The 26,297-nt window shown below is 45.2% G+C and overlaps 1 protein-coding gene across 12 annotated transcripts in view; it reads right to left on the reverse strand.

Annotated features, from left to right (window-relative positions):
- SNX10 (sorting nexin 10) overlaps positions 1-25,819 on the reverse strand; it is an 83,087-nt gene extending 57,268 nt beyond the window's left edge. The window contains exons 1-3 of one of the 12 annotated variants that reach the window (XM_063609008.1): positions 25,439-25,670; positions 9,586-9,723; positions 7,719-7,850 (exon numbers count right to left, since the gene is read on the reverse strand). The gene's annotated coding sequence lies outside the window, so the exon portion shown is untranslated. The other 11 variants (XM_063609010.1, XM_063609007.1, XM_055293602.2 and 8 more) reach the window with 11 other exon arrangements.
- Between the last annotated feature and the right edge of the window lie 478 nt (positions 25,820-26,297).

The following is a 26,297-nucleotide window of genomic DNA, read 5'->3' on the forward strand; positions in this document are numbered from 1 at the left end:
TCAGGTATGTAATGGGTTTTCCATACACATTCGCACAGACAGCATGAATAAATGGAGAAAAAAAGCGCCCAGAAATACTCAGCAGCTTAGGGCACTGCACTGATGAAGCATGGGCTGCCCAGTGTTCATCCACCCTGGGCTCAAATCCTGCTAAGTGACCCTGGTCCACCTGCTTACCCTCTGTGCGCCTCGGTATCCTCATCTATAAAACAGTGATCAACGACAGAACCTAATTCTATATAATTATTACAAGGTACAAAGAAGTTAATATGTATAAAACACCTGGCCTAAAGCCTGGCTCATAACAAGCACATAGTAATTGCTGCCATTAATTATTATTATTAGGCTTAAAACCAAAAAACAGAACTACAGTTTGTCATTTGTTTTCCCCACTAGCACAAGCCCAGTAAAGACGAGTGTGGAAATGCCACAAGAGTTAAGGAACAGGTGCTTTCTTTCCCTCTGGTCACTTAATGCAAGGCAAACCCATTACGGTTAAAGGATAATGTAATCACACCAATGATTCATTGTTCCCATCCATAACCTTGGGTTTCTGGAAAATCCTGGGTTGCTGTCAGGTCTGAAATCATGTGATTCTAAGCCAATTTACTAATTAAGCTAGACCAAGAATCCAAAGTTGTCATCTGCTGCAATGAAATGAGATCCCATTTTTTTACTCTAGGTTTTTTTTTTTTTTTTTTTTTGAGACAGAGTCTCACTCTGTCTCCCAGGCTGGAGTGCAGTGGCACGATCTTGGCTCACTGCAAGCTCTGCCTCCGGGGTTCACGCCATTCTCCTGCCTCGGCCTCTCAAGTAGCTGGGACTACAGGTGCCTGCCACCACGCCCGGCTAGTTTTTATATTTTGTTTAGTAGAGACGGGGTTTCACCATGTTAGCCAGGATGGTCTCGATCTCCTGACCTCGTGATCCACCCGCCTTAGCCTCCCAAAGTGCTGGGATTACAGGAGTGAGCCATCGCGCCCAGCCAACTCTAGGTATAATTTTAAGCAAATAAGTTGCAAAAGATACCTTCTAAATATAAATTTGATAAAAATATAAAATCTCAAATTTGTCAGCTTCAATTTTATTTACATAAAAGAAATCACCCCCTTTAAAATTGCTTTTCTAATAGAAAATATAAATTCACTTGATTTTGTATTATATTAGCTATCTTGCAGTTTTAAAACACTATCAAGTATTTTATAATTTTTTTTTTTTTTTTTGAGATGGAGTCTCACTCTGTCGCCCAGGCTGGAGTGCAGTGGCGCAACCTCAGCTCACTGCAACCTCCGCCTCCCGGGTTCATGCCATTCTCCTGCCTCAGACTCCCGAGTAGCTGGGATTACAGGCGTCTGCCACCACGCCCAGCTAATTTTTTGTATTTTTAGTAGAGACAGGGTTTCGCCATGTTAGCCAGGATGGTCTCTATCTCCTGACCTCGTGATCCGCCCACCAAGGCCTTCCAAAGTGCTGAGATTACAGGCATGAGCCACCGCACCCAGCCATATTTTGTGATTTTTAAAAAGCTATGACACTTTTGGGACAAATGGGGATAGATTAATGTGACCCTGTTTATTAGATAATGTACTGTATAAAGTTAAATTTCCAGGGTAAGATAATGGCATTATAGTTATCTAGAAAAATGCCTTTGTTCCTAGGTTCAACTCTTGTAAACAAATATTCCTATATCACATCTATAGGGTTTTCTGTGCACCCAAACATACAAATTCATTATTTACTCCTGACCAATCCAATTAATACATTTTGTTTAAACTGCTTTTCTGATTCATTTTGGTGGACTCTTTTCACTACATATGGCTTCTATTTTGATTCTTTTTCCTGCTATTTTAATCTGCTTTCTATTTTTTTTTTTTTTTTTTTTTTTTTTTTGAGACAGAGTCTCACTTGGTCACCCAGGCTGGAGTACAGTGGTGCAATCTCAGTTCACTGCAACCTCCGCCTTTCAGGTTCAAGTGATTCTCATGCCTCAGCCTCCCGAGTAGCTGGGACTACAAGCGTGTGCCACTACACACAGCTAATCTTTGTATTTTCAGTAAAGACAGGGTTTCACCTGTTGGCCAGGCTGGTCTCAAACTCTGACCTCAAGTGATCCGCCCGCCTCAGCCTCCCAAAGTGCTGGGATTACAGGCATGAGCCACCACACCCGGCCTGTTCTTTTTTCTTAAAATACTTTATGCAGAATCCCATGCAGTTCACAGGCTATGTTCTTGATACTCAACTATGAAACTGAAAGCCACTAGAGAAAAAGGGAACTGCATATACTACGGAAATAGTTGCTAAATCTCAGCAAATTCACAAGTCAATATAACAACTAAAAGCCCAAGGGTTTCAGAGCAATGTATTTTAAACAAGCCACACAGGACCCATATTATACTTAGTCATAATATAAAAATATTGCCAGCCTGGCTAACATGGTAAAACTCCATCTACTAAAAATACAAAAAATTAGCCAGGCATGGTGACACACGCCTGTAATCCCAGCTACTCGGGAGGCTGAAGCAGGAGAATCGTTTGAACGGAGGCAGAGGTTGCAGTGAGCTACCACCACTGCACTCCAGCCTGGGTGACAAAGTGGGACTCCATCACAAAAAAAAAAAACTGAACAGTAGACACATTATGTCCTTTACAAGAATGGACTACCCTTTGAAAATATATTGACAGACAAGCCATTTCAGTCTAACAAAATTAAAAAGGAATAACTTTTTAAAAAAGAAAATGGTATTTGTTACCTGTCAGAAATTCAGGTTCTTGGGCCAGGCATGGCGGCTCACACGTGTAATCCCATCACTTTGAAAGGAGACTGAGGTGGGAGGATCACCTAAGGTGAGGAGTTCGAGATCAGCCTGGCTAACACGGGGAAACCCCATCTCTACTAAAAATACAAAAATTAGGTGGGGTGGTGGCATGTGCCTGTAGCCTCCCCAGCTACTCAGGAGGCTGAGACAGGAGAATCACTTGAACCCAGGAGGCGGAGGTTGCAGTGAGCCGAGATCGCGCCTCCACTGCACTCCAGCCTGGTGATAGAGTGAGGCTCCGTCTCAGAAAAAAAAAAAAAAAAAAAGAAAAGAAAAAGAAAAAAGAAATTCAGGTTCTTCAGCACTCAGGATTTCATTACCAGTCTGATGACGGCTCAATTTCACATTTTTTTTTTAATTATTATGCCACAAGGGAACAATGATCCTTAGGAGAGAGAATGTGGGGACAAACAGGGGGTGGAGTTTTCTTACATGAATGTTCAAGAAAAGGACAGACTTTAGCCACACTCGTTTGGCAGGGCCCCCAATTCGTCTAATACCTAAATTATTTAACCCTTTGTTAACAGGCAGACTTTAAAGGCATATAATTCCTCTGAATATTCTTTGCATAGAGTCCCAGATATAGCAGGTCCTCCCATGCTGGCAAAACAATCACAAAAAGCTCAGTTAAGCAAACTTAGCCAAAAAAGGTGCATCAGGTAGTGAAGCAATAGCATTGGGAAGAAAGACTTCAGTTTACAGGTTCTAAAAAGATCAGGAGTCCACTAGATTAATTAAGCAGCTCTAAAGATCTGCTGTACAACATTGCACCTATGGCTAACAATACTGTATTATACACTGGAAAGTTTGTTAAGTTTGGTGAGTATTCTAATCACAATAAAATGTTCTTTTTTAAAAAAGCGGGGGCAGGTATCTGCTAAATGGTTTTTAGTTAGCCTCGTTCTCTTTTTGTGGCTGTGCACTATTCCATGATGTGAATGCAACACACTTCATTTCACCAGCACCCACTGATAAGACATTCTCATGCTACTATGAACAGTACGCAGTGAATACCTGCATGAGTACAGCTAAGGATAAATTTCTGTAAGTGGAACTGCTGGATCAAGCCAGATCATCTCAATCATTAAGATATTGGCAAAGCAATGTATTTACAAGTGAGTGGGTTGTTTTCCTGTATCTTCCCTAACATGATCCGTTTGCAAAATGTTTTATCTTTGTCAATCCTAGATAGGCAAAAAATGGCTTATTTCAATGTGATTAGTATTGTTTTCAATTATGCATAAGAGCAAGCATTTTTCTTGTGTTTAGGTGCCACTATTTTCTTTTTTTTGAGATGGAGTCTCACTCTGTTGCCCAGGCTGGAGTGCAGTGGCATGATCTCGGCTCACTGCAACCTCCGCCTCCCAGGTTCAAGCGATTCTCTTGCCTCAGCCTCTTGAGTAGCTGGGATTACAGGCAAGCGCCACCACACCCGGCTAATTTTTGTATTTTTAGTAGAGACGGGGTTTCACCATGTTGGCCAGGCTGGTCTCGAATGCCTGACCTTGTGATCCGCCAACCTCGGCCTCCCAAAGTGCTGGGATTACAGGCTTGAGCCACCGTGCCCGGGGCCACTATTTTCTTTTATACAAACTCTTTATGTCTTTCAATCATTTTCTTACAGAGTTCCTGTTCTTTTCCTTATTGGTTCATAGGAGTTCTTTTTGTATTAGGGAAGTTAATCCTTAATACATAACATAAAGTTCAAGTATATTTTTCTGGTTTGTAATCTGTTTGTTTTGCTTATGGTGGTTGCTATGCCAATACTTTTTATTAGATAATGAATCTTATGAAGGTTTTCCTTATGGCTTCCAGGCTTTGCACCATCCTTACAAAGACCACTCCTACTTCAAAGTTATAAAAATATTCTCCTTTAGATTTTTCTAGAGACCAGTCATCTGTGAACAGTGAAAAGTTCTGTTCCATGGTCACGAATTACATCCTCGCCGTAATGTGCTATGGGCCATAATGTACAGAAACTAAATTTAATTTTTTTGAAGTAACTTTTGTCTTCTGATATTGTGTAATTTATGGCTGTGATGTGCTATGGGCCATAATGTACAGAAACTAAATTTAATTTTTTTGAAGTAACTTTTGTTTTCTGATATTGTGTAATTTATAAAGCACTGTTCCATGACAGCTGATGAGGCAGGCAGTGCAAGACTTATTTGTCCTATTTTACCAGAGAAGTTAAATCACTGCCCAAAGCCACAGAGCCTAGTGCAGACACAAATGCAATGCCAGCTGTTCTCTTATCTCCTCGACACTGCCTCTCTCAACAAAAGGGCAACAACCACGTGCGTGAAAATCTTAAAGGATGTGTCCAAAGTCTTATTCATACAATTTCAAAATAAAATAACTTTTCTATTCAAAAACAGTATTTATCTAAGTGGGCCACACAGTAATCCAATTAAACAGTGACTCAGCCTCAGAGGTCTGAGCCAATGTTCTCATCAATTGACAGAATTCCATGTTCCTATAGTGTGCCTCTATAACCCTTCAAAATTTAATTGAAAAGTAAGAGATGTAAATGTTCCCAGATGCCTAAGGATTCTGTGAAGAGCTGTGTTTCTCAATTTGAAGAGATGGAAGGCAAGGTATGTCCAAATCACCAGGGGCTCTTTTCAACCCCACACACCCTGACAATTCCCTCCCCCCAGTGCAACAGCCCCATACTACAAGAGTATGTTATGCCTTCTCAAGTATGTCAATGATAGAAAAAAATTTTAAGCCACTGGCCAGGTGCAGTGGCACTTTTGGAGGCCGAGGCGGGAGAATCACTTGAGCCCAGGGGTTCCAGACCAGCCTGGGCAATACAGTGAAACCCCGTTTCTACTAAAAATATAAAAATTAGCCAGGCCTAGTGGCGCATGCCTGTAGTCCCAGCTACTTGGGAGGCTGAGGCATGAGAATCCTTGAACCCGAGAGGCGGAGGCTGTACTGAGCTGAGATCGTGCCACTGCATTCCAGCCTGGGCGACAGAGCCAGATCCTGTCTCAAAAATAAAAAGAAAAATAATTTAATTTAAAAATGTTAAACCACTGTTCCAGACAACAGGGTATGCACTTACACAATCCCTATAAGCCTCGCCCTTTCGGTTCCCTGACCACCCCCTCAGCCAAGCTCTTCTGCACACTCCAGGTGTCTTCTCACAGTGACCAGACTATTAATAGTTCCTCGGCTTGGCCGGGCGCGGTGACTCACGCCTGTAATCCCAGCACTTTGGGAGGCCGAGGTGGGCGGATCACGGGGTCCGGAGATCGAGACCATCCTGGCTAACACGGTGAAATCCCATCTCTACTAAAAATACAAAAAAATTAGCCAGGCATGGTGGCGGGCGCCTGTAGTTCCAGCTACTCGAGAGGCTGAGACAGGAGAATGGCGTGACCCCCAGGAGGTGGAGCTTGCAGTGGGCCGAGATGGCGCCACTGCACTCCAGCCTGAGCGACACAGCGAGACTCTGCCTCAAAAAAAAATAGTTCCTCGCCAGATCCTTCCTCTGGCCCCTCGTGCTGCTGTTCTCTCGACATTCTCCCCTTTCCACCTCCCCACCCCCAACTCACCAAGGTGGCTCCTTCCCAGCTTCAGATCTTGGTTTAAAGGCCACCTCCCCAAAGAGGGTTCCCTAACCACCCACTAAAGCAGACTCCCCTAGGAACTCTATCCTTTCATTTTTCTGCTCGGACTTTGCCGCAGTCCATATTAATTTATTATTTATCTATTAATCTATTTTCTTGAGGATTATGTGTCCTCTGAAAAGTCCCTTGAGGGCAGGGACCTTGCCCAAATTATTTATGCTTTATAACTTTGGCACTTAGCACAGTGCCTGGCATATTGTCAGTGGCCAGAAAATACGCAGTAAATTAAATTTGATTGAACGAGTTCCAGCTGGTTTTCTCCATTTCTGCATCTCCATCAAGTTTCTAAACAGCCCAACCACCTGGGAAGGGAAGATGGGTTGACAGCCGCCCCCCGCCACCCCCCCCCCCCCCGCCCTGCCGCCGCCTCTCCCGCCAGCCCACCTGTGAGCCCACTCACGGTTAATCATTCGTCTTGTGAGGAAAGAAAGCATTTAACCAGCAACAACGCAGAGTGAAGTGGCCTCTGTTTTCTATCTTTCCTCCTAAACTAACTCCACTGGACTGTGGAGGATGAGACTGGGGAATAATGTTAAAATTATGCCATTAAAAATCCAAAATAGCAATAAGACCAAAAAAAATTGTTTACTATGTCCCAGACACCGTTCAAAGCTTGCAACATGAATTATCTCATCTAATCCTCGTAAGGGCCCCAGAAGCCAGGTATCATTATTACTTCAAAAAGGCACCTAAGACTGTGCAGCTGATCAAGTGAAGAAGCCAGGATCGTCGCCCAGGCAGCCAGACTCAGAGGAGCCCTCACCCTCACCACAAGGTACCCCTACATCCAACAGGGCACCCAAGCATCCCCCTTAGAAATAAATGCTTAAAAGACAGCATTGAGTGAAAAATACCAACCCAAACTGAGTTATTAACGGCTCAAATGCTTTAGGGATGAAGGTTGGCGGTAGAGTTCTTCCCACATACATGAACCTGGGAGAAGCCAACAGCCGGATACACGAAAAGATGTAATACTTACCTTCTGAAAAGAGGTAATACTGAGAAAAGTGCAGTGCATTCACTCGGCAGACCTAGTTAGGGTCACTAGCTATGAAGGGCCACCTAAGGCTAAGCAGAGGACAGTGGCAAGTCAGTCCAATACATAATCACTGAGAACTGACTGGGTGTGCGTTCTCACTGGGTGGTCCTGGTGAGGGATTTTTTTTTTTTTTTTTTGGATGATTAAGTAACACTCCTTGAGTTCTAATACCTAAAGATGTCAAGACTCAGATATGAAACAGGCCACTTGTAACGCAATGCTCACTGTGATGTGCCAGAAGAACTGCACTGACAGCAGGGCTGACAGGAAGAATGGAGGGGGAGGCTTCATGGAGAAGGCAGGGCTTGACTAGGTCTTGATGCTCGCATTAGGACAGGCAGAGAAAACAGGACCAGCCTGTGGTGATTAAGAGGTAGTAATGAGTTTGGCAGAAGTGAGGGGCCCAGTCCCCCATGAATGGAGGGCCGTGCTGGCAGAATATCACAAGCAGGTTTGTCTGAAGAGCTGTCTGAGAAACTCAAATTCAAAGCATTTTTTTTAATTCTCTTACTCAAAGACAATCAATCAACATAGACGATTGCTGTGACCAAGTGTGTGGGGACTTCTTCCCACCAACAAGCAAGCAATCAATTCTGCGGTAGACAGCAGCTGGGTGTCCTCCAACCCAGTTCAATTCTGACCCTACCTACCTGGGGACATTATCGGATCCCAGAGGTTGAGGCTCAGACCCAAATGACTGCCCCCACTTAAAGTGCCCATCTCAAGCCCTAGGCTGTTTTGCTGTGCTTCTGACTCACTGGCTATAAACTGGGGATCCCATGACCTCCTCCTTGGGTTTGATTAATTTGCTAGAGCCACTCACGAAACTCATTACTGGTTTATTATAAAGGATAGTACAAAGGACACAGATGGAGACGCACAGGACAAGGTATGGGTATGGAGCTCCCATACCTCCCCGGGTGCACCACCCCCCAGGAACCTCCACGTGTTCAGCCTTCCAGAAGCCCTCCAAACCCTGTCCTCTTGGGCCTTTTACACAGACTTCATTGAACAGGGATGACTGAAGCAGGGGCAACCATGCAGAAATGTGATTGGACAAAAAGGGCATGACCCAATACTAACAGACTGAGTGGGGAACCCAGAAAGGCCTGTCTGTTCAGATTCTTCTGGGCCGCTTGGTGCAACATTGCTTCCCCCAGGGTAAAGGGCAGGACCCCTCCTGAAATGACGGTCTTATGATCTACAATCAGACAAGGTAAGTCTGAGAATTTCTTTATGGAAACACAGGGGAAAATTAGCCTTGGGGAGAAACAGGAGCAGGTTGAAGGGAGAACAGGAGAAAGTCAGCAAGAGGTACTGTTTTCTGAGGCCTGCTTCTGAGGCCTAAAACACCCAAACACTGTAACAAGGGCTATAGGATTTATAGGCCAGGAACTGTGAGCAAAACCAACATATATATCATAATATCACAGGCTGTGCTAAGCATTTTAGGACTGGGAAGTCCCTGAAGAACAAAAGGAGGAATTTGGACTTCTATCCTGTTGGAAGGCAGGGATGGAGTAAGTAGAAGCTTGACATGATGGCAGTGATTCATCTGGGATGGGTGTTGGAAGGATTGCCAGGGAGAGAAATTACAAGCCATGAGCTTCATCAAAAGACTGATGGAATGTGCCAGCCAGAGGAAGAGCTCATGGACTCAGGTGGGCAGGAAAAATGGAGAAGCTCACTGGAAAACAACAAGAAGCAGAGCTGAGGTTTTCTGGGCAGTGAAGTAATTCGATGTGATACTATAATGGCGGATACATGGCATTGCACATTTGTCAAAACCCATAGAACATACAATGCCAAGAATGAACCCTAAGGTAAACTACAGACTGTCCACTTTGGGTGATGATAATGTATCAGTACAGGTTCATCAACTGTTACCAATGTACCCCCGTGGTGCTGATGTTGATCATGGGAGAGGTGGGTTATGGGGGGCAGGGAAGCTCTGTACTTTCATTTTTGCTGTGAACCTAAAACTGCTCTAAAAAATAAAGACTACTAAAAAAAAAAAAAAAAAAATCCTAGCCTGGGCAACATGGCAAAACCCCATCTCTGGAACAAAAACAAAAAAAAATGCAAAAATTACCTGGGTTTCATGGCACGCACCCATAGTCCCAGCTACTCAGGAGGCTGAGGTTGGAGGATGGGTTGAGCCTGGGAGGCAGAGGTTGCAGTGAGCCGAGATCATGCCACTGCACTCCAGTCTGGGTGACAGAGTGAGATCCTGTCTCAAAGAATACAAAAAAAAATGAATAAACGAGAAAAACTTGGACACAGGGCAAGATGGAGAAAAGCGAGTCAAGGATGACTCACAGGCTGGGTGACCGGAAGAAGACTGGTGTTCCCAGAATGGGGAAGTTGGAAAAGGAGGGCTGTTTTGAGAGGTAAGAAAGAAACTGAGTTCAACTGGGACATGGTAGGGTGTTAGGGACATCCAGACGGGAGAGACAGTCTTTAGGCATCTGGAGAGCAGCTTGGGGCTGAGACAAGGAAAGGATACAGGGATGCAGATGAGAGAAAAAAATTCAACATTTAATGTTCTGCTTTTAAACAGAGAGAGAAATTCTCTTTTCTAAAGGAAAAGCATTGCAACTCACTGGAAATAACCCTCTTTCCTTCACAGTGCCTCTGTCATGAAGATCCACTGCTGAGGAGCAGTTTAGAAGGGAGTGCCCCCCTAAAGTGAGCAGGACGAGCACAGTGAGTGGTAAAAGTAGTGTGAGGCATTTGACTCCAGACAACCTGGTTGTGAATTCACATTCTGCCCTTTGCCAAATTACTTCATCTCTGTGCTTCAGTGTTCTCATCTGTAAGAGGAGATAACTGCCTGCTTCATGATCTACTGTAAAGATCAAATGAGCAAGCATGGAGGCCTGTGCCTGGCTCCCACTGTGCCTGGCTCCCACTGTGCCAGCTGCAGTCACTGTTCATTCTCAGACTTTCCCAGGACCCCCAGCATAAACAATGCTGAGGGGCCTTCCTCATGATCACAGAGCATTTGTTCCTTTACAAAAATTTTCCGTCTGGGCACAGTGGCTCACGCCTATAATCCCAGTGCTTTGGGAGGCTGAGGCGGGTGGATCACTTGAGCCCAGGAGTTCAAGACCTGGGCAACATGACGAAACCCATCTCTACAAAAATACAAAAACATTAGCCAGGCGTGGTGGTGCATGCCTGTAGTCTCAGCCACTCAGGAGGCTGAAGTAGGAGATCACCTGAGCTCAGAAAGCTGCAGTGAGCCATGATCATATCACTACACTCCGGCCCGAGTGACAAAACAAGACTCTGTCTCAAAAAAAAAAAAAAAAATTCTCTTCAAGCATGTTTTTTGTCAGATAGGATAATAATATTTAGGGAGCAGAATATTTTAAATCTAAATGGTCTGAAACTCAGCCACACTGTGGCCACTCCCTGCAAGAGTTGGATCATTTACTCACGGATGTCCAATGCCTGGCCTTGATCTAAGAAGCCTAAGTAACACAAGAAAGTCATTTTAAAAAGTGGGTGAAATGTGGCCGGGTGCAGTGGGTCACGTCTGCAATCCCAGCACTTTGGGAGGCCAAGGTGGGCGGATTGCTTCAGTTCAGGAGTTCGAGACCAGCCTGGCCAATCTGGCAAAACCCCGTCTCTACAAAAAAAAAAAAAAAAAAAAATACAAAAAAATTAGCCAGGTGTGGTGGCTCATGCCTGTAGTCCCAACTACTCGGGAGGCTGAGGCACGAGAATCGTTTAACCCTGGGAGGCAGAGGTTGGTGACCCACGATTGCGCCACTGCACTCCAGCGTGGGCGACAGAGAGAGACTCTAAAATAAATAATTTTAAAAATAATAGAAGTGGGTGAAATGCCAAAGTTATTATTCTTAAACTCTTACTTGCTGGCAATAATGACTGTAATCCAAGGGCATTTGACATGTGTCTGTCTACAGACTCAGTTTGGCAAAGTCCTCAAAATAGATGCCACTGTTTTTCAAGGTTTCCCAACCACTAGCGAAGCAAGGTGACTAGCAAATCGCAGCATCCGGTTTGCGCCTGGTTGTAAATCTTTAAGCTGATTTCCCAACATAGGAAGTTTCCTGTGTGTTTAGGCAGAAAGAGCTCGTTTCTCAGGGTCTGATCAACTGCACAGAAGCTGATGAAGAGACTCCAGGTTGTTTGCTGTGAGATTCCAGAACCCAGAGCTACAGTAACACTGCCTGCCCCCTAACCCAGACAGTGACCTTCGGGGACAGCAGGAAGAGCACATCTTCTCCCCAGCTCTTCCAAACGCCACTCTACAGTAAGAGCTGCTACATCAGTGAGAAAGGGGAAGATAATTAGTGTGATAAAAAACTCTTTTGTGTGTGTTTTTATTTATAACTTCTAAGGAGTGTTGGTTCCCTACATATAAAGCCCTTTGTTCTGCCCTGTACTTTGACTTGGGTTTGTAAGTTGAAGAGAGGAACTGGGGAGTATCCATAGTTACAGAGGAAGAAGACTGGAGCTCATAGACAAGTGAGGGGGACGGAGTCAGGAGTAGGGATGAGAGGGGGAAAGAGGGACCCAGGAGACTATGCAAGGTCAGGAGCCCTAGAGGGTGACTTCTCCACTAACCCAGTGAAGTCCACTCAACTAACAAAACACATGGTAGTGGTGGTGGATTTCTCCATCCATGAGGGAAGGGGCTGAGTCTGTGTCGGGGCTGACACCAAGGTAAAAAAGAAAGCACATGAGGCCTCCCCCATCCACCCCCTCCTCCAGGGAATTCACAGAAAACCTGGGCAGGGCTTTGGATTTCCCTGGGCCATGGACTTGTGGGTTCTCACCAAGCTTAATCAGCTCTCTAAGGAGATTAAGGAACCCGGCGTTAAAAGATGACACCGGGGTTAAAAGAGAATGTGTGATTCTTCCCCAAAAGTAATTAAACAGTTTGATTGCACTATTTAGCATCAAATGCCACAGGAATGCACTGAAAAGCCAAGAATTAGGGAGTACCCATCCCCATTTGTGTTCACAGGCCTTAACACAGCTCAAGTTCTTCCAGTGAAATGTGGTAAAGTGGGACTGAAACGTTTAAACAAGTGCAATTGATAATTCTTGTATACCTCCCAGACACAGCCCCACTTCTTTCAAGTTTCCAGGACAGTCAAGCTTGTGCAGTGTAATCCCACCCTGACCCTCTCCCATCTGCCCACACCCCTGGCCCTGCCACCAGGCTCAGCCATTTCTATGGACACATGGCAGGACTGGAGTGACACGTTCTGATGTACTTTAAAAGATCGCTCTGTCTGCCTCTGGAAATTGGACTGGAGGGGAGCAAAGTGGAACGAGAGAGACTCGATCAGAAGCTAATAGGAAAGTAACAATGGCAACCTGAGATTCGGGGCAAGAGGGTACTGAATTGGAGAATCAAGCAAGACCTTCAAGGGCTCAGAAGTGGGCTGAAGATGAGAAACAGCTCCCAGGTTTATGGTCTAAACAAACAAATGCAAGGCACAGGCCTTCATTCAGATGGGGAAGGCTGGAGGAGACGGTGTTGGGGTGAGTAGACAAGCCGAAGAGGAATGACCCAAGGCTACAGAAGCCAAGTTTCCAAGCCCTAATCTGCACAGTGCACCACCACGTTCCCACATCTCGCTTTGTATTCTCAATTCTATGTTTCTTTTCTTACAGAGGACCCCAAACTATGTAAGTGTTAGGCCCTTACAAAACTAGGGAGAGGATCAAATATTGGGCAAGTTAATATGAGATGTGTGTGACAAACCCAAGAAGCCACAGTCAAATTCAGTGTTAAATATCTAAACCTGGAGCTCTCAAGAGAACTAGATGTCCACACCAGGGAATTAGTAGTTTATCAACAACACTTAAAGTCACAGAATGAAACCAGCTTGTCCTGAGTGTGTCATAGCCTCTGGATCACCCAGGAATAAGATACAAGTTCCTAGGTCTCATCCTAGAACTACTGAATTGGAATACTGAGACCCAGAAATCTGCCTTAACAAGTTTTCCAGATAATTCCTATGCACAAAAATGTTGGAAAACCACAGATCTAGGGAGAAAACATAGAGAAAAGAAGAGGGCTCAGAACAGGCCCCAAGGAGCTGTCAACTGGAGGAATCAGAGAAACCAGAGGAACAAGCAAGGGAATGGAGCAGAGTGGCCAGATGAGTAGAGGAAAGCTGAGGAGTTCGTCATGATGAAGACAAAAATGTACAAAGAGGGTCGGGGGAGCCTGAAAGACTGCATCGGAGGGCAATGAGCCCTTGGATGGGAAGCCATGTGCAGGCAGGGCCAGGCAGGCCACACTGAACCATGTGCAAGTAGAGAAGCCCCAGCCAGAGAAATAGCCAGGGGCAGTTAGAGGCCTTGGGCCTTGGGAGAGGAGTGAAAGTGCAACTACAGTTTTTGACTTTCCAGTTCCAAGCAGTTGCCTTTGAGTTGTCTGTAGTATCCTTACATTAAGCCCCCAACTCCAATGCTAACTTAGGAAACTTTCTCTTCTTTAAAACCAGCCAACAGCTGAAGCACAAAGGGATGAATTTGCAAGAATACTGTAAATCTTGAAAGAATCATGACAAAGCCTTTCAAAGACTGTAGGGGACCTGCCACCAACAGAGTTGAAGCTAATGCATTCTAATTCTTAGTAGCTGATTTTAGTTGAGGAGGATTCTTAATCAATGTATTACCTCTGATCTCCCCTCCTTTAGGGCCCTCCCTCTCTCTCTGTCTCATTTCTGAGACTATCAGAAACAGGTTTTCTTTGTTTTGTTTTGTTTTTTTGAGACGGTGTTGGATAAATCAAAGACGCCATCTTAGGCATCAGTTCCAGGTTCTTCCCCCTCCACTTGGCGCCCCCTAAACCCGCCAAGCACAGCCCGCCAAATAAGCACCCGATCAAAAGGAAACACCTCCTGCTAGCCCCGAGGTCCTGCCCTCCGACCAATCACCAATCACCACATCACCCTAAAGGACATAAATACTCAGCCCCAGCAGCTCTCTCTCTCTCTCTCTCTCTCTCTCTCCCTCCCCTTCTCTTCGTCTTCTCGCATGCTGAGCCTCCAATAAAGATCTCTTGGCTGCCACCGGTGTCATCTCTGACTAGCCTGTCGCCCTTCAGACGGAGTCTCACTCTGTCGCCCAGGCTGGAGTGCAGTTGATTTCGGCTCACTGCAACCTCCGTCGCCCTCCCACCATGTTGGCCATGCTGGTCTCAAACTCCTGGCCTCAGGTGATCCACCCGCCTCGGCCTCCCAAAGTGCTGGGATTACAGGCATGAACCACCCTGCCAGGCCAGAAATAGATTTTGCCTAGAGATGGCAAAACTGGGGTCAGAACTCCAAGCCCAGCCTTTGTGGGTATGCAGCAAAAGTGGTCACCAGGGAGCAGGGAGTAACAGAAACCAAGGATGCACCCTGCAGAAAGCAGCCACGCTGGTGAAAACAAAGGAAAAGAGTGCACAACACACAAGACGAGTAAGGTATTACCCAAGGGTCCTGGGCTATATGTAGGCCAGGCTGAGGTGTACTGTGTTTAAGAGAGAAGCTGTACAAAAATGTGAAAGAGGAGGCTTGCTGCACACAGAGGGAGACCATGTGAATGGAAACACAGTGCTGAGGTTGGGTTGTCTTGGGGCTGCAGAGGTGGCCCCCATTGTCATTGCTGGTGCCAGGCTGGGTAGGGTCCATCTCCTGCCTGCAAAGGAGTTGGCTCTCAAGGTCACATCAGGGCAAGTGCCCTACACTGATGAGAGCTGTGTAAGATTCTGGGCCCACACAGCTTGAGATGAGTCTTTCTGTTTCTCTGATACCCAGAGAACTCTGGCCACATGCTAAAGGGACCTTTGCAGAATCAAGGAAGCATAAAAAGGCACAAAGAAGGAAAATGCACACCTGAGATGGAAAATGGGAAAGGAAATTGGAAAAAAAGGAGATGAAAATAACCTCACACCACTGATGTCAAAGTTAAAATGCTCTGAGGTATTTTACAAAGCCCTGGTTGTCTATGGTATAAGGGAAAAAATGTGTGACCCAGTCCCCAACTTACAGCCTTTTATAATCTACATGGATTATGTTTGAGGATCAGAAGTGGAAACCTCAGAGTCCTATGCCTAATGATGTACCCAGTATGACTTTTAAATTTTTCCCTTGATAAAAAACTTTTAAATCAGAGAGAGTGCATCTTGGCTCTAAAAGCAAACCCAATGGTGGGACTCTTAAAGTACTGGAAAAACATGGGTATGGCAACAGCTGTTGGCTCAAATCCTGTCTCCTCCACTTGTTCAAGTCATGAAGTATCTCTGAATTGTCGAAAATGGCTGTAGCATCTCCTATATCACAGGAATAATGAGATAATGTAAACTGAAGTACCCAGGACAGTGTGTGGTACATCGTGAGTACTGAACAGATGTTTCCATCTCCTTCCTAAAACATGCCATGCCAAATAAACACAAAATGTTCCTGGAAGCATGTCAGAAAGCCTTGTCACACTCCTTAGACACAGGACTTGTCCTGGATGAAGTCTGTCTTTGGCCTTTGGTGCCTCCTTTGGTTCCCCTTCACCCTCCTTTTTGTTCTCCCATCCCCAGGAATCCAAGGCTTCTTAAGGCACATCACCTTGGAAGCTATTAGGAATTTATTAGGCATTTCCAGCCTGAATCTAAAAAGGGGCTCAAGACTTCCCTTTCGTATCTTCCTAAGGGATTCAGACCGCATAGGGAAAAGAAAAAATCAAGGACATGACATTTGCAGTTCATTATAAATTCTGCCTTACCAGCCAGCTTTCTTGAGCACAAGAGAATATACACATTTAACTATACAAATGAGTAACATAAGATCTGGCTTGTTAATTCCAGAAAGCCTGGTTAGACATACACTCTGTGTGTGGTTTTTGGGGGGATTTGGGAAGGGATAGTGATGCTGAGAAAACACCAATGAATACCAATGATGAAGTAACAGAGCTAGTTTTAAGATATACTCAGAAAACACAACTAAACTGAGAGATGACTTTTTTTTTTTTTTTTTTTTGAGACAGAGTATCACTCTATCACCCAGGCTGGAGTGCAGTGGTACAATCTCGGCTCACTGCCACCTCCGCCTCCCAGGCTCAAGTGATTCTCCCATCACAGCCTCCTGAGTAGCTGGGACTACAGGTGCTCGCCACCACACCTGGCTAATTTTTGTATTTTTAATAGAGATGGGGTTTCGCCATGTTGGCCAGGCTGGTCTCAAACTCCTGAGCTCAAGTGATTCACCCACCTTAGCATCCCAAAGTGCTGAGATTACAGTGAGAGACATGGCGCTCGGCCTAATTCTTTTAAAGCACTTAAAGACCAGGAAATCCAGGGTTAATCACCCTTCTGAATTAAGCAATACTCTTGCTGCATACAACTCCTGCCTTCAGAGATGGAGGCTGGGATAAACCTTTTAAAATAAATAGCAGAAAAGGCAACTGGGAACACTCACCTGGAAATTCGGAGGACCAGGTCTTCCACTCTAGCAGAGACCACCCCCTCCCCAGGCAGTTCAGCTTGGAGGCTTTAGGCAGGAGGGCCCAGTTAATACTTCAAATTATTTTGTTATTTTTTTCCACAGGTTTTAAGTATTATTTTATTTCAGGATAACAGACTTACTATCTTTAAAAATAAAAGATTTAGGGCTAGATGTAGTGGCTCATGCCTGTAATCCTAAACCCTTTGGGAGCCAAGGCAGGAGGATCACTTGAGGCCAGGAGTTTGAGACCAGCCTGGGCAACACAGCAAGACACAGTCTCTACTCCCCTGAGCCAAAAAAAAAAAAAAAAAAAAATTATTATTTTGGCACTTTGTTTTATTTTTATTTATTTATTTTTGAGACAGAGTCTCACTCTGTTGCCCAGGCTGGAGTGCAGTGGCATAATCTCTGCTCACTACAACCTCCGCCTCCCAGGTTTAAGCAATTCTCCTGCCTCAGCCTCCCAAGTGGCTGGGATTACAGGCATGCACCACTATGCCCAGCTAATTTTTGTATTTTTAGTAGAGATAGGGTTTCACCATGTTGGCCAGCCTGGTCTTGAACTCCTGACCTCAGGAGATCCACTCACCTCGGCCTCCCAAAGTGCTGGGATTACAGGTGTGAGCCACCATGCCCGGCTTTTCTATTCCTTTTAAAAGTATTTTTGAAAACAGAGACAGGGTCTCACTATGTTGCCCAGGCTGATCTCAAATTCCTGGGCTCAAGCAATCCTCCCACCTCAGCCTCCCAAAGGGCTGGGATTACAGGTGTGAGCCACTGCACACAGCCTGCACTTTTTATACGTTAAAATTATTTCAAAGTTTGGGGAAAAAAATAGAAATATAGGCCAGATGTGGTGGCTCACACCTGTAATCCCAGCAGTTTGGGAGGCCAAGGCGGGCAGATCACGAGGTCAGGAGTTCAAGACCAGCCAACATGGTGAAACCCTGTCTCTACTAAAAATACAAAAATTAGCTGGGTATGGTGGTGCTCACCTGTAATCCCAGCTACTGGGGAGGCTAAGGCAGAAGAACTGCTTGAACTTGGGAGGCAGAGGTTGCAGTGAGCTGAAAAAAAAAAACTGGAGGCCAGGCACAGTGGCTCACACCTGTAATCCCAGCACTTTGGGAGGCCAAGGCAGGTGGATCACAAGGTCCACCAGCCTGACCAACATGGTGAAACCCCGTCTCTACTAAAAATACAAAAATTAGCTGAGTGTGTTGGCGCATGCCTGTAATCCCAGCTACTCAGGAGGCTGAGGCAGAAGAATCACTGGAACCCGGGAGGCAGAAGTTGCAGTGAGTGGAGATTGCACCACCGCACTCCAGCCTGAGCAACACAGCGAGACTCCATCTCAAAAAAAAAAATTGCTGAAATCCTCCATAATGCCATTCCCTTTCCCATTCTAATCTCACTCTCCATAGGTAATGACTGTCTACAATTAGGGGCATATCATCCTTCCAGATTTTTTCAAAAAATGAGATTGTATTTCTCCTACCGTTCTTCCACTTTGCTTTCATTACTTAATATACAGTATAGGTTGAATTGTGTCCTGCCAAAATGCATATAGTAAAGCCCTAACCCCCAGTGTGTTGGTATTTGGAAACAGGGCCTCTGAGGGGTGATTAGGTTTAGATGAGGTTAAAAGGGTGGGGCCCTCGTGATGGGACTGGTGAGACACCAAGCAGAGACACCAAGAGCTTATTCTCTTTCTCTCCTTTTCCACCATGTGAGGACGCAGCAGGAAGGTGGCCGTCTGCAAGCCAAGAAGAGAACTCTCAGTAGGAAACAAATCAGCCTGCATTTCCCAGCCTCCAAAACCCTAAGAAATAAACTTCTGTTGTTTAAGCCACCCAGTCTATGGCATTTTGTTATGGCAGCCCAAACTGACTAATATAATGCATAATGAACATTTTCCATTTTGGCTCATTTGGAGCAACTTCCTTTTTTCAAGTAGGCAAGTATTTCAGAGGGATAAGGTCCTAGAAGTGGAAGTACTGATCAGAAAGTATGCAAACTTTAAAATGTTATAAATACTGCTAACGTGCCTCTCCAAGAGATGGTACCAATTTACACTCTCCACCATATATAGTGACAATCTATTTTTCCACACCTTCGTCAACACTGGATATTACAAACCTAAGCAAAAACGGTTTCATGGTTTTTAATCCACACTTATCTGATTATTAATGAGATTAAGCATTTTTACATATATATGTGAATTGCCTATTAATAGCCTTTGCCCATATTCCTACTGGATTGTTTTTCCTATTGATTTCTAAGAGTTCATGCCTGTTATAGATATTGCAACTATTTGCTTTACTCCTTTGTCACCTGCCCTTTCTTTTTTTGAGACTGAGTCTTGCTCTGTTGCCCAAGCTGGAGTGCAATGGCACGATCTCGGCTCACTGCAACCTCCACCTCCTGAGTTCAAGTGATTCTCCTGACTCACTAACTCGGATTACAAGCACCTGCCACCATGCCCAGCTAATTTTTGTGTTTTCAGTAGAGATGGGCTTTCACCATGTTGGCCAGGCTGGTCTCGAACTCCTGACCTCAAGTGGTCCACCTGTCTCGGCCTCCCAAAGTGCTGGGATTACAGGCGTGAGCCACTGCGCCCAGCCCTGTCATCTGCCTTTTAACTTTGTTTATGGTATTAATATATTCTTCCTTACTTTTTAAAAAATGTGTTACATATATATCTATAATATGTATAATATCCATAAACATATACTAAGGCACGTAAAGCAACATATAGAGCCAGCTTTACGAAATAAGAGGTGAGAGAGAGGTGGCAGAGGTGCAGCCATTATTTCTTGATATTTTACATGTATTTCTAAAAATATTACTTATAACTAAGGAGAGACAAACAAAGGGACAGGTATGGAAGGCCCTGAAAAATCTGTTTCCTGCAGAGGAAGAAAGATGTGAAGAAAGAAGGAAGGAGGGTGACCTGGGGGAAATCCCCCCTGCCAGTCTGCAGTGGGGAAGGACAGATCGGGGGGTGCCTGAGCTGTGAAGATGGGAAATGTAGCCAAAGGTCATGTTCAAATATACTAGACATGAAGTATAATCTTTCATGAAATTAGGTCTATCAATATTTTCCTTTATGGTTTCTGAATTTTTTTAAACTTAAGGTCTTTCCTACGCCAAAGTTATTTCTAAAAACCATCTTCTGGCCAGCTGCGGTGCCTTATTCCTGTAATCCCAGCACTTTGGGAGGCCGAGACGGGCGGATCACGAGGTCAGGAGTTCAAGACCAGCCTGGCCAAGATGGTGAAACCCTGTCTCTACTAAAAGTAAAAAAATTAGCCAGGCGTGGTGGTGGGTGCCTATAACTCCAGCTACTTGGGAGGCTGATGCAGAGAACTTCTTGAACCCAATAGGCAGAGGTTGCAGTGAGCTGAGATTGTGCCACTGCACTCCAGCTTGGGCGACAGAGCAAGACTCCATCTCAAAACAACAACAACAAAAAGCTCTTTAAAACCATCTTCTATATTTACATATATTTTAATATTTATAATTTTGGTTTTGACATTTAATCTTTAAATGGAATTTATTTTTGTAAATGGTATGAGTCAGGGATCTAATATTTTCCAAACTGAGAGGCAATTTTCCCAACAGACTTAATAACAGTCCATTTTATCATACACTCAATTCCTGTCTTTACAATGAAACCATTTCTCAACTTTCTATTCCTAGTCCCAGATGATATATACTTTTTAAAATTTTTTTAGACATGGGGTCTATGTTGCCCAGGCTTGTCTTGAACTCCTGGCCTCAAGCAATCCTCAGCTTCAGCCTCCCAAAGCACTAAGATTACAGGCGTGAGCCACCACGTCCTACCTCCAGGTGATATATTTTGATAGCTGGCTGAACAAACCTCTCCTCGATATTCTTTTTCAAAAATGTATTGCCTACTAGTACAAATCTATTTTCCAGGTAAGCTTTATTATTATCAGTTTGTAAAATTTAAGTCGTGTTAAAAGTCTGGCCTAAACTATTAAAGGTCTCATTACTTCTTAGGCTTTTCTTATTTTTCTTATTATTATTATTTCTTTTTAGAGTTGGGGTCTCACTGTCACCCAGGCTGGAGTACAGTGGTGAGATCATGGCTCACTGCAGCCTCCAGCTCCTAGGCCCAAGTGATCCTCCTACCTCGACCTCCCAAGAAGCTAGGTCTACAGGTGTGTGCCACCACACCCAGCTTTTGCCCAAGCTGGTCTCGAAGTCCTGACCTCAAGCAATCCTCCCACCTCAGCCTCCTCAGTCACTGAGATTACAGGTGTGAGCCACCACAACCCAACTCTCTTAGTCTTCTTATGTCATTGGAGCATCAACCTTCAGCTAGGAGATGGCTTACTTCCCAGTGAGCCACATACTATGCAGAAGTCTCAGACTTCAGGGAATTTGGGGGTTATTTGTATTTATTTATTTATTTATTTATGAGACAGAGTCTAATTCTGTTGCGCAGGCTGCAGTACAATGGTGCAATCACAGCTCACTGCAACCTCAACCTCCTGGGCTCAAGCGATCCTCCCACCTCAGCCTCTTAAGTAGCTGGGACTATAGGCATGCGCCACCACACCCGGCCCAGGGAACTTTGAATTTCTAAATCTCTTAGCAAAAACTTTCCCATACGACAATTCTACCAAGAGGTCTGAATGGCTGCCTGCGCCTCAACCAATGCATGTCTGCAACATTCCTCTTCTTCTCCCCAAACAGCTTTTCTTTTCCTGGTTCACATCTCTCCGAGTTGTAGATTCCCATACCAAATCAGAGTAAAGTGGCTCAGCCAACAGGATCACATGCCAAACGATGTCGTATTTTGACAGGCACTTCCAGGCAGCTTTGCTGGCCTCATGCATTGAACAGCTTGGTGAGAGAGCTGGAGGTCTCTGGCAATTCATAATTTATTGATCTGGCAGCACTTAATCCACAGGGAACTATCAGGCTATAATGGAAAGAATATGAGACTGGAAGTTCAGGAACCTGAGTTTGAGTCCCCTTTTCACCTCTAATTAGCTGTGTAGTTCAGATTAAGTAATTCTGCCTCTCCATTGGGCCTTGGTAGCCTCATTTGTAAAATGAGATTATTAGAATACAATGGTGAGTAATGACTTTCTTTCCACCATGGGTGACCACGTAAGAATCCGAAGAAAGCTACAGATTCTCTCCCCCAGAATAATGCACTTTTGCAAATGAATATGAAATCAGGCTGGCCACAGTAGCTCACACCTGTAATCCCAGCACTTTGGGAGGCTGAGGTGGGTGGATCACTTGAGCTCAGGAGTTCAAAACCAGCCTGGGCAACATGGCAAAACCCCATCTCTACAAAAGTATCAAAAAAAAAAAAAGTAAAAATGAAATCATATATTTGAAAGGGGTTCACAGATCTCATAAAGACTATTTTCCTATCCCCAGAGGCAAGATCACTGATGCCTAGCACAAGCTTTTAAAAATAACAGAGATTACAACAGAAATATATACAGAATCACAAAGCCTTGAGTAAAGTTGAATCACTTATAGAACTAAAAGCATCTCTTCTGCAGAAACTGGGAGCAAGGAGTAGTTACTTAGGGAAAAATAAATGTAAGTATCAATAGGAGTTGCCCTTGATTGAAGCCTAGCTAAGCCCTTTACATTCGCAGGTGGGTGGCTGAAAGTTACTTCTGATTCCAGACCCAGGCTCCTAGTTCAAATTTTGGCTCTCGCATTACTCGTTGTTTGACCTTGGGCTTTGTGCCTCAGTTTCCACATCTGTAAAAAGAAAGAAGAAGGGGAGAAAAACAATACCTATCTCAAGGGTTGTTAATGTACTTAGGACACTTGTAACAGGGCCTGCCACACAGTAAGCCCTAGATAACTATTAGTTTATAATAGAAATCTGACACACATTTGTTGGGTAGTTAAAACTGTAAGCTGAGTTTAGAGAAATCATAAATACTTTGATGCCTTAATTTCTCCAGAGGTAAACTGAAGACAGTAACAGAATCTGCTTCATAAGTCTGTTGTGATGCTTAATGAGACTGCCACATAAAAACTCTTTCACAATGCTGGCCCATAATTAAGTGCTTGATGCCTGGAATATAATAAGTGCTCGATAAATGTCAGCTGTTGTATTAACAGTTCTGGGAGGCAAAGATTACCATCGCCCTTTTTTATTTCTGAATAATAGAAAACTCAGAGAGTGTTAAGTGCCCTGCCAACAAAACTATACTTAGAAAATTATTATACCAAGATTTCATCTCAGATGGGTCTGGAATCACAAGTTCTAACCACTACACTGTATACCTTCCTCTTTGAACAGGGCTTAGAGAACAGAAGAGCTAATTCATACCTACTAGATGACTAAGAAAAAGATATTTGGAGATAACAATGCTAAGTTTGGGGGATTCCCCATAGAGTCAACCATGAGCTTGGCCAAAAGCCCTTCTCCACCATGCTAGGAAATGAAAATCTGCATAGACTGGCCCCTGTTCTCAACCAGTTGTCTGCCTTTCACCAAGTGGTTGTGAAACCACAGCCCTGTCACTAAAAACGGAAAAAAGAAGTCATTTTCCCCAGTAACTTAACGAGCAAAATGGAGCCTTAAAATGAAAGTAGTGATCCTAGGACTGAGAAAAGGTATCCACTGCTCCAAAGCCCAGCAGAATTGCTGTAGAACACTAACGTTACTCTTTGATTAACATACTTTTATTTTTTTTAATGAACGTGCTTATTTCTATTATTTTAGGTTACCTAACTCAGGGGTCCTTCCCATTAGTAAAATAAGAGGAAGTGTGTACCAGCCTGGAGGGGAGACTCCCTGGTGGGGCACAGTGTCAGCCTGAGCAAGTCCCACTGTCAACACTGATGTCCTCCCCAGTTAAATGGTAATCAAAAGTGAGAATGAAACGGACTGGCAGAAGAAACAGGACGATCAGTTGAGTCCATGCTAATCACTGATATTTCACATCTTTACACAGTTTCTTCTAAATGTATTTTATTTTTGTATTTTTATTAAAAACTGCCCTATCAGTCAATCTCAGGTCTACCCTTCCTTTAAAAAATAGTAATAAAAGGCCAAGCGCGGTGGCTCACCCCTGTAATCCTAGCACTTTGGGAGGCCAAGGCAGGTGGATTGCTTGAGCTCAGGAACTCCAGACCTGCCTGGGGCAACATGGCAAAACCCTGTCTCTACAAAAAAAAATACCGAAGTTAGCCAGGGGTGTGGTGGCCCGCACCTGTGGTCTCAGCTACTCGGGAGGCTGAGGTGGGAGGATCACTTAAGCCTGGGAGGCGGAGTTTGCAGTGAGCCAAGATCGCACCACTGCAATCCAGCCTGGGTGACAGAATAAGACCTTGTCTCAAAAGAAATAGAAAAAAGTAAATAATATTAAGAATAATGAAGGTCCAGCTATGTACCTACCTTAGAATAGGCATCACTGGAAGTGATGGCAGAGGCAAGGCAGGAGTCCCTGACCTCACCTCCATTCTCTCACTGAGCAGCCCCTGCAGAAGCTGGTCAACTATCCAAGCAGTCCCTGCTTCTACCTGGTGAAGGCCTCAGCCTCCAGCTCAGCCCCCTCCCGAAAGAGGAGGGGGAGCTTATGCAATCCAAACCCAGTTCCCAGGCCCCAGAGGTGGACGGAACTCCGGGGTGGAAGTCAGAAGCCCTCCAGGTTGTAGGCCTGGTTCTGCTCCCATCTGGCTGAATGATCCTGGTCACAACACTCGGCCTCCCTCGGCCTTAGCCTCCCTGTCTGTAAAATGAAATGTCTGATGGAGATCATGTGCAAACCTCCTCCCCGTTCTAATTTTCTGATACCATCATTTTTAACGTGTCTTGTAGAGATAGAAGCCCTTACTTTCAGCAGGACGTGTTGCTCCCCATTCCGTGACGATCCCCCTCAATAATCCGTGTAATTTGAGAAAAGTATGATGCATCAGAGCTGAAAAACAGGCTGTTGCTTTCCTGGTCACCAAATCTGATAATCAGTCAATTATATGGATTCTCCCTTGGGCCTTCTCCCTCAATCCCACAATCCCACGAATAAACCTGCCTACCCCTCCCAATTCCTCAACTCAAGGCTACCCGTTAATGAATGAATAAAAAAAAAAAAAAAACCACCTCCCCACCCCCTTTTACCCGGCCTAGTGTAAGGTGCCACAGCACTTCTTCCGCAATCTAGAATCCACCTCTGCCCCACCCTCTCCCCGGGGTGTCTTTTTAGCCAAGAATCCCTGGATCGACACGCTCCATCTCCCCGCTCTACTGCGCCAGCTGATCATTTCTCCCTGCCCGGCACACCTCGGCTGAAAAGGAGGCGGCTCCTCTGCTCCAAGCCCAAGGGACCCAAACCTCTATTCCAGCCCGCAAGGGTGCGGGCACCTGGGAACAGCGGGAAGGGCCCGCGCCTCTGGAAAGAAGGACCGCCGTCCCCACCTGGGCGGTGCAGGGGAGGCCCCCTCAGCGGGTCTCTTGTCACTTACGGGCGGCTCCTCCGGGCAGAGCAGAGCAGGGCCGGGCCGGGCTTGCGGGCCGCGGAGTTTGCTGACTCAAAGGCGCGCGGCGGCGGCGGCAGCAGCAGCAGCAGCAGCAGCGGCAGCAGCGGCAGCGGGGGCGGTGAGCGCCCAGGAGCGCACACGAGCGCAGCCCCGCGCTTCCCGCGCACGTAGCGGCCCCGCGCCCGCGCTCAGCGCCAGCCGTCCGCCTGTGGACGCCGCGCCTAGTGCTTCCGCCGCCTCCGCGCAGCCCGGCCCAGGTGCGCCCCCACCCTGCCGAGCTAGCCTCCTGCTTCCTGAAATTGAGTTAGGGAGGAAATGACCCCATTAGTCCGGACGCTGAGGCTGGAGGTGATCCAGAAGCACCCTTCGGAATTCGCCACCTGAGTCACCTTAAGCTTCCTAACCCCGACCCCACAGTTATGGGGAGGATTGCCGATGGGGAGGAGGACGGATAAATAACGTGATAAACAAGAATGGCAGAATGTTCATAGCATCTAGGTGATGGGCTTATGGGTGTTTATATAAAATTATTTCAATTTTTGTCTATGTTTGAAATGTCTCTTAATAAAACATTTGGGGGGAAAGCTAATGAGATCTGCCAAGGGATCTGACTGAGGAAAGCATTTCCCAAATGGCACCTGAGGCTGGGTCCCCACACCTGTTTGCATGGGAAACCACAATAATCACTTAAACTGCTAATAAGTGACTGAATGACACAGAATAATAAACAGCCTAATATTTCATTTTTCAACCATGAATTTTCCCATTAGACACAGCTTGTCGCTGATCATCCTCCAGGGACCATTCCAGGCCCACCTGAAAATGCATCTGTTCACCACACCTA

Source organism: Symphalangus syndactylus, chromosome 9 (genome assembly GCF_028878055.3).
Source record: "Symphalangus syndactylus isolate Jambi chromosome 9, NHGRI_mSymSyn1-v2.1_pri, whole genome shotgun sequence".
Classification (NCBI taxonomy): Eukaryota; Metazoa; Chordata; class Mammalia; order Primates; family Hylobatidae; genus Symphalangus; species Symphalangus syndactylus.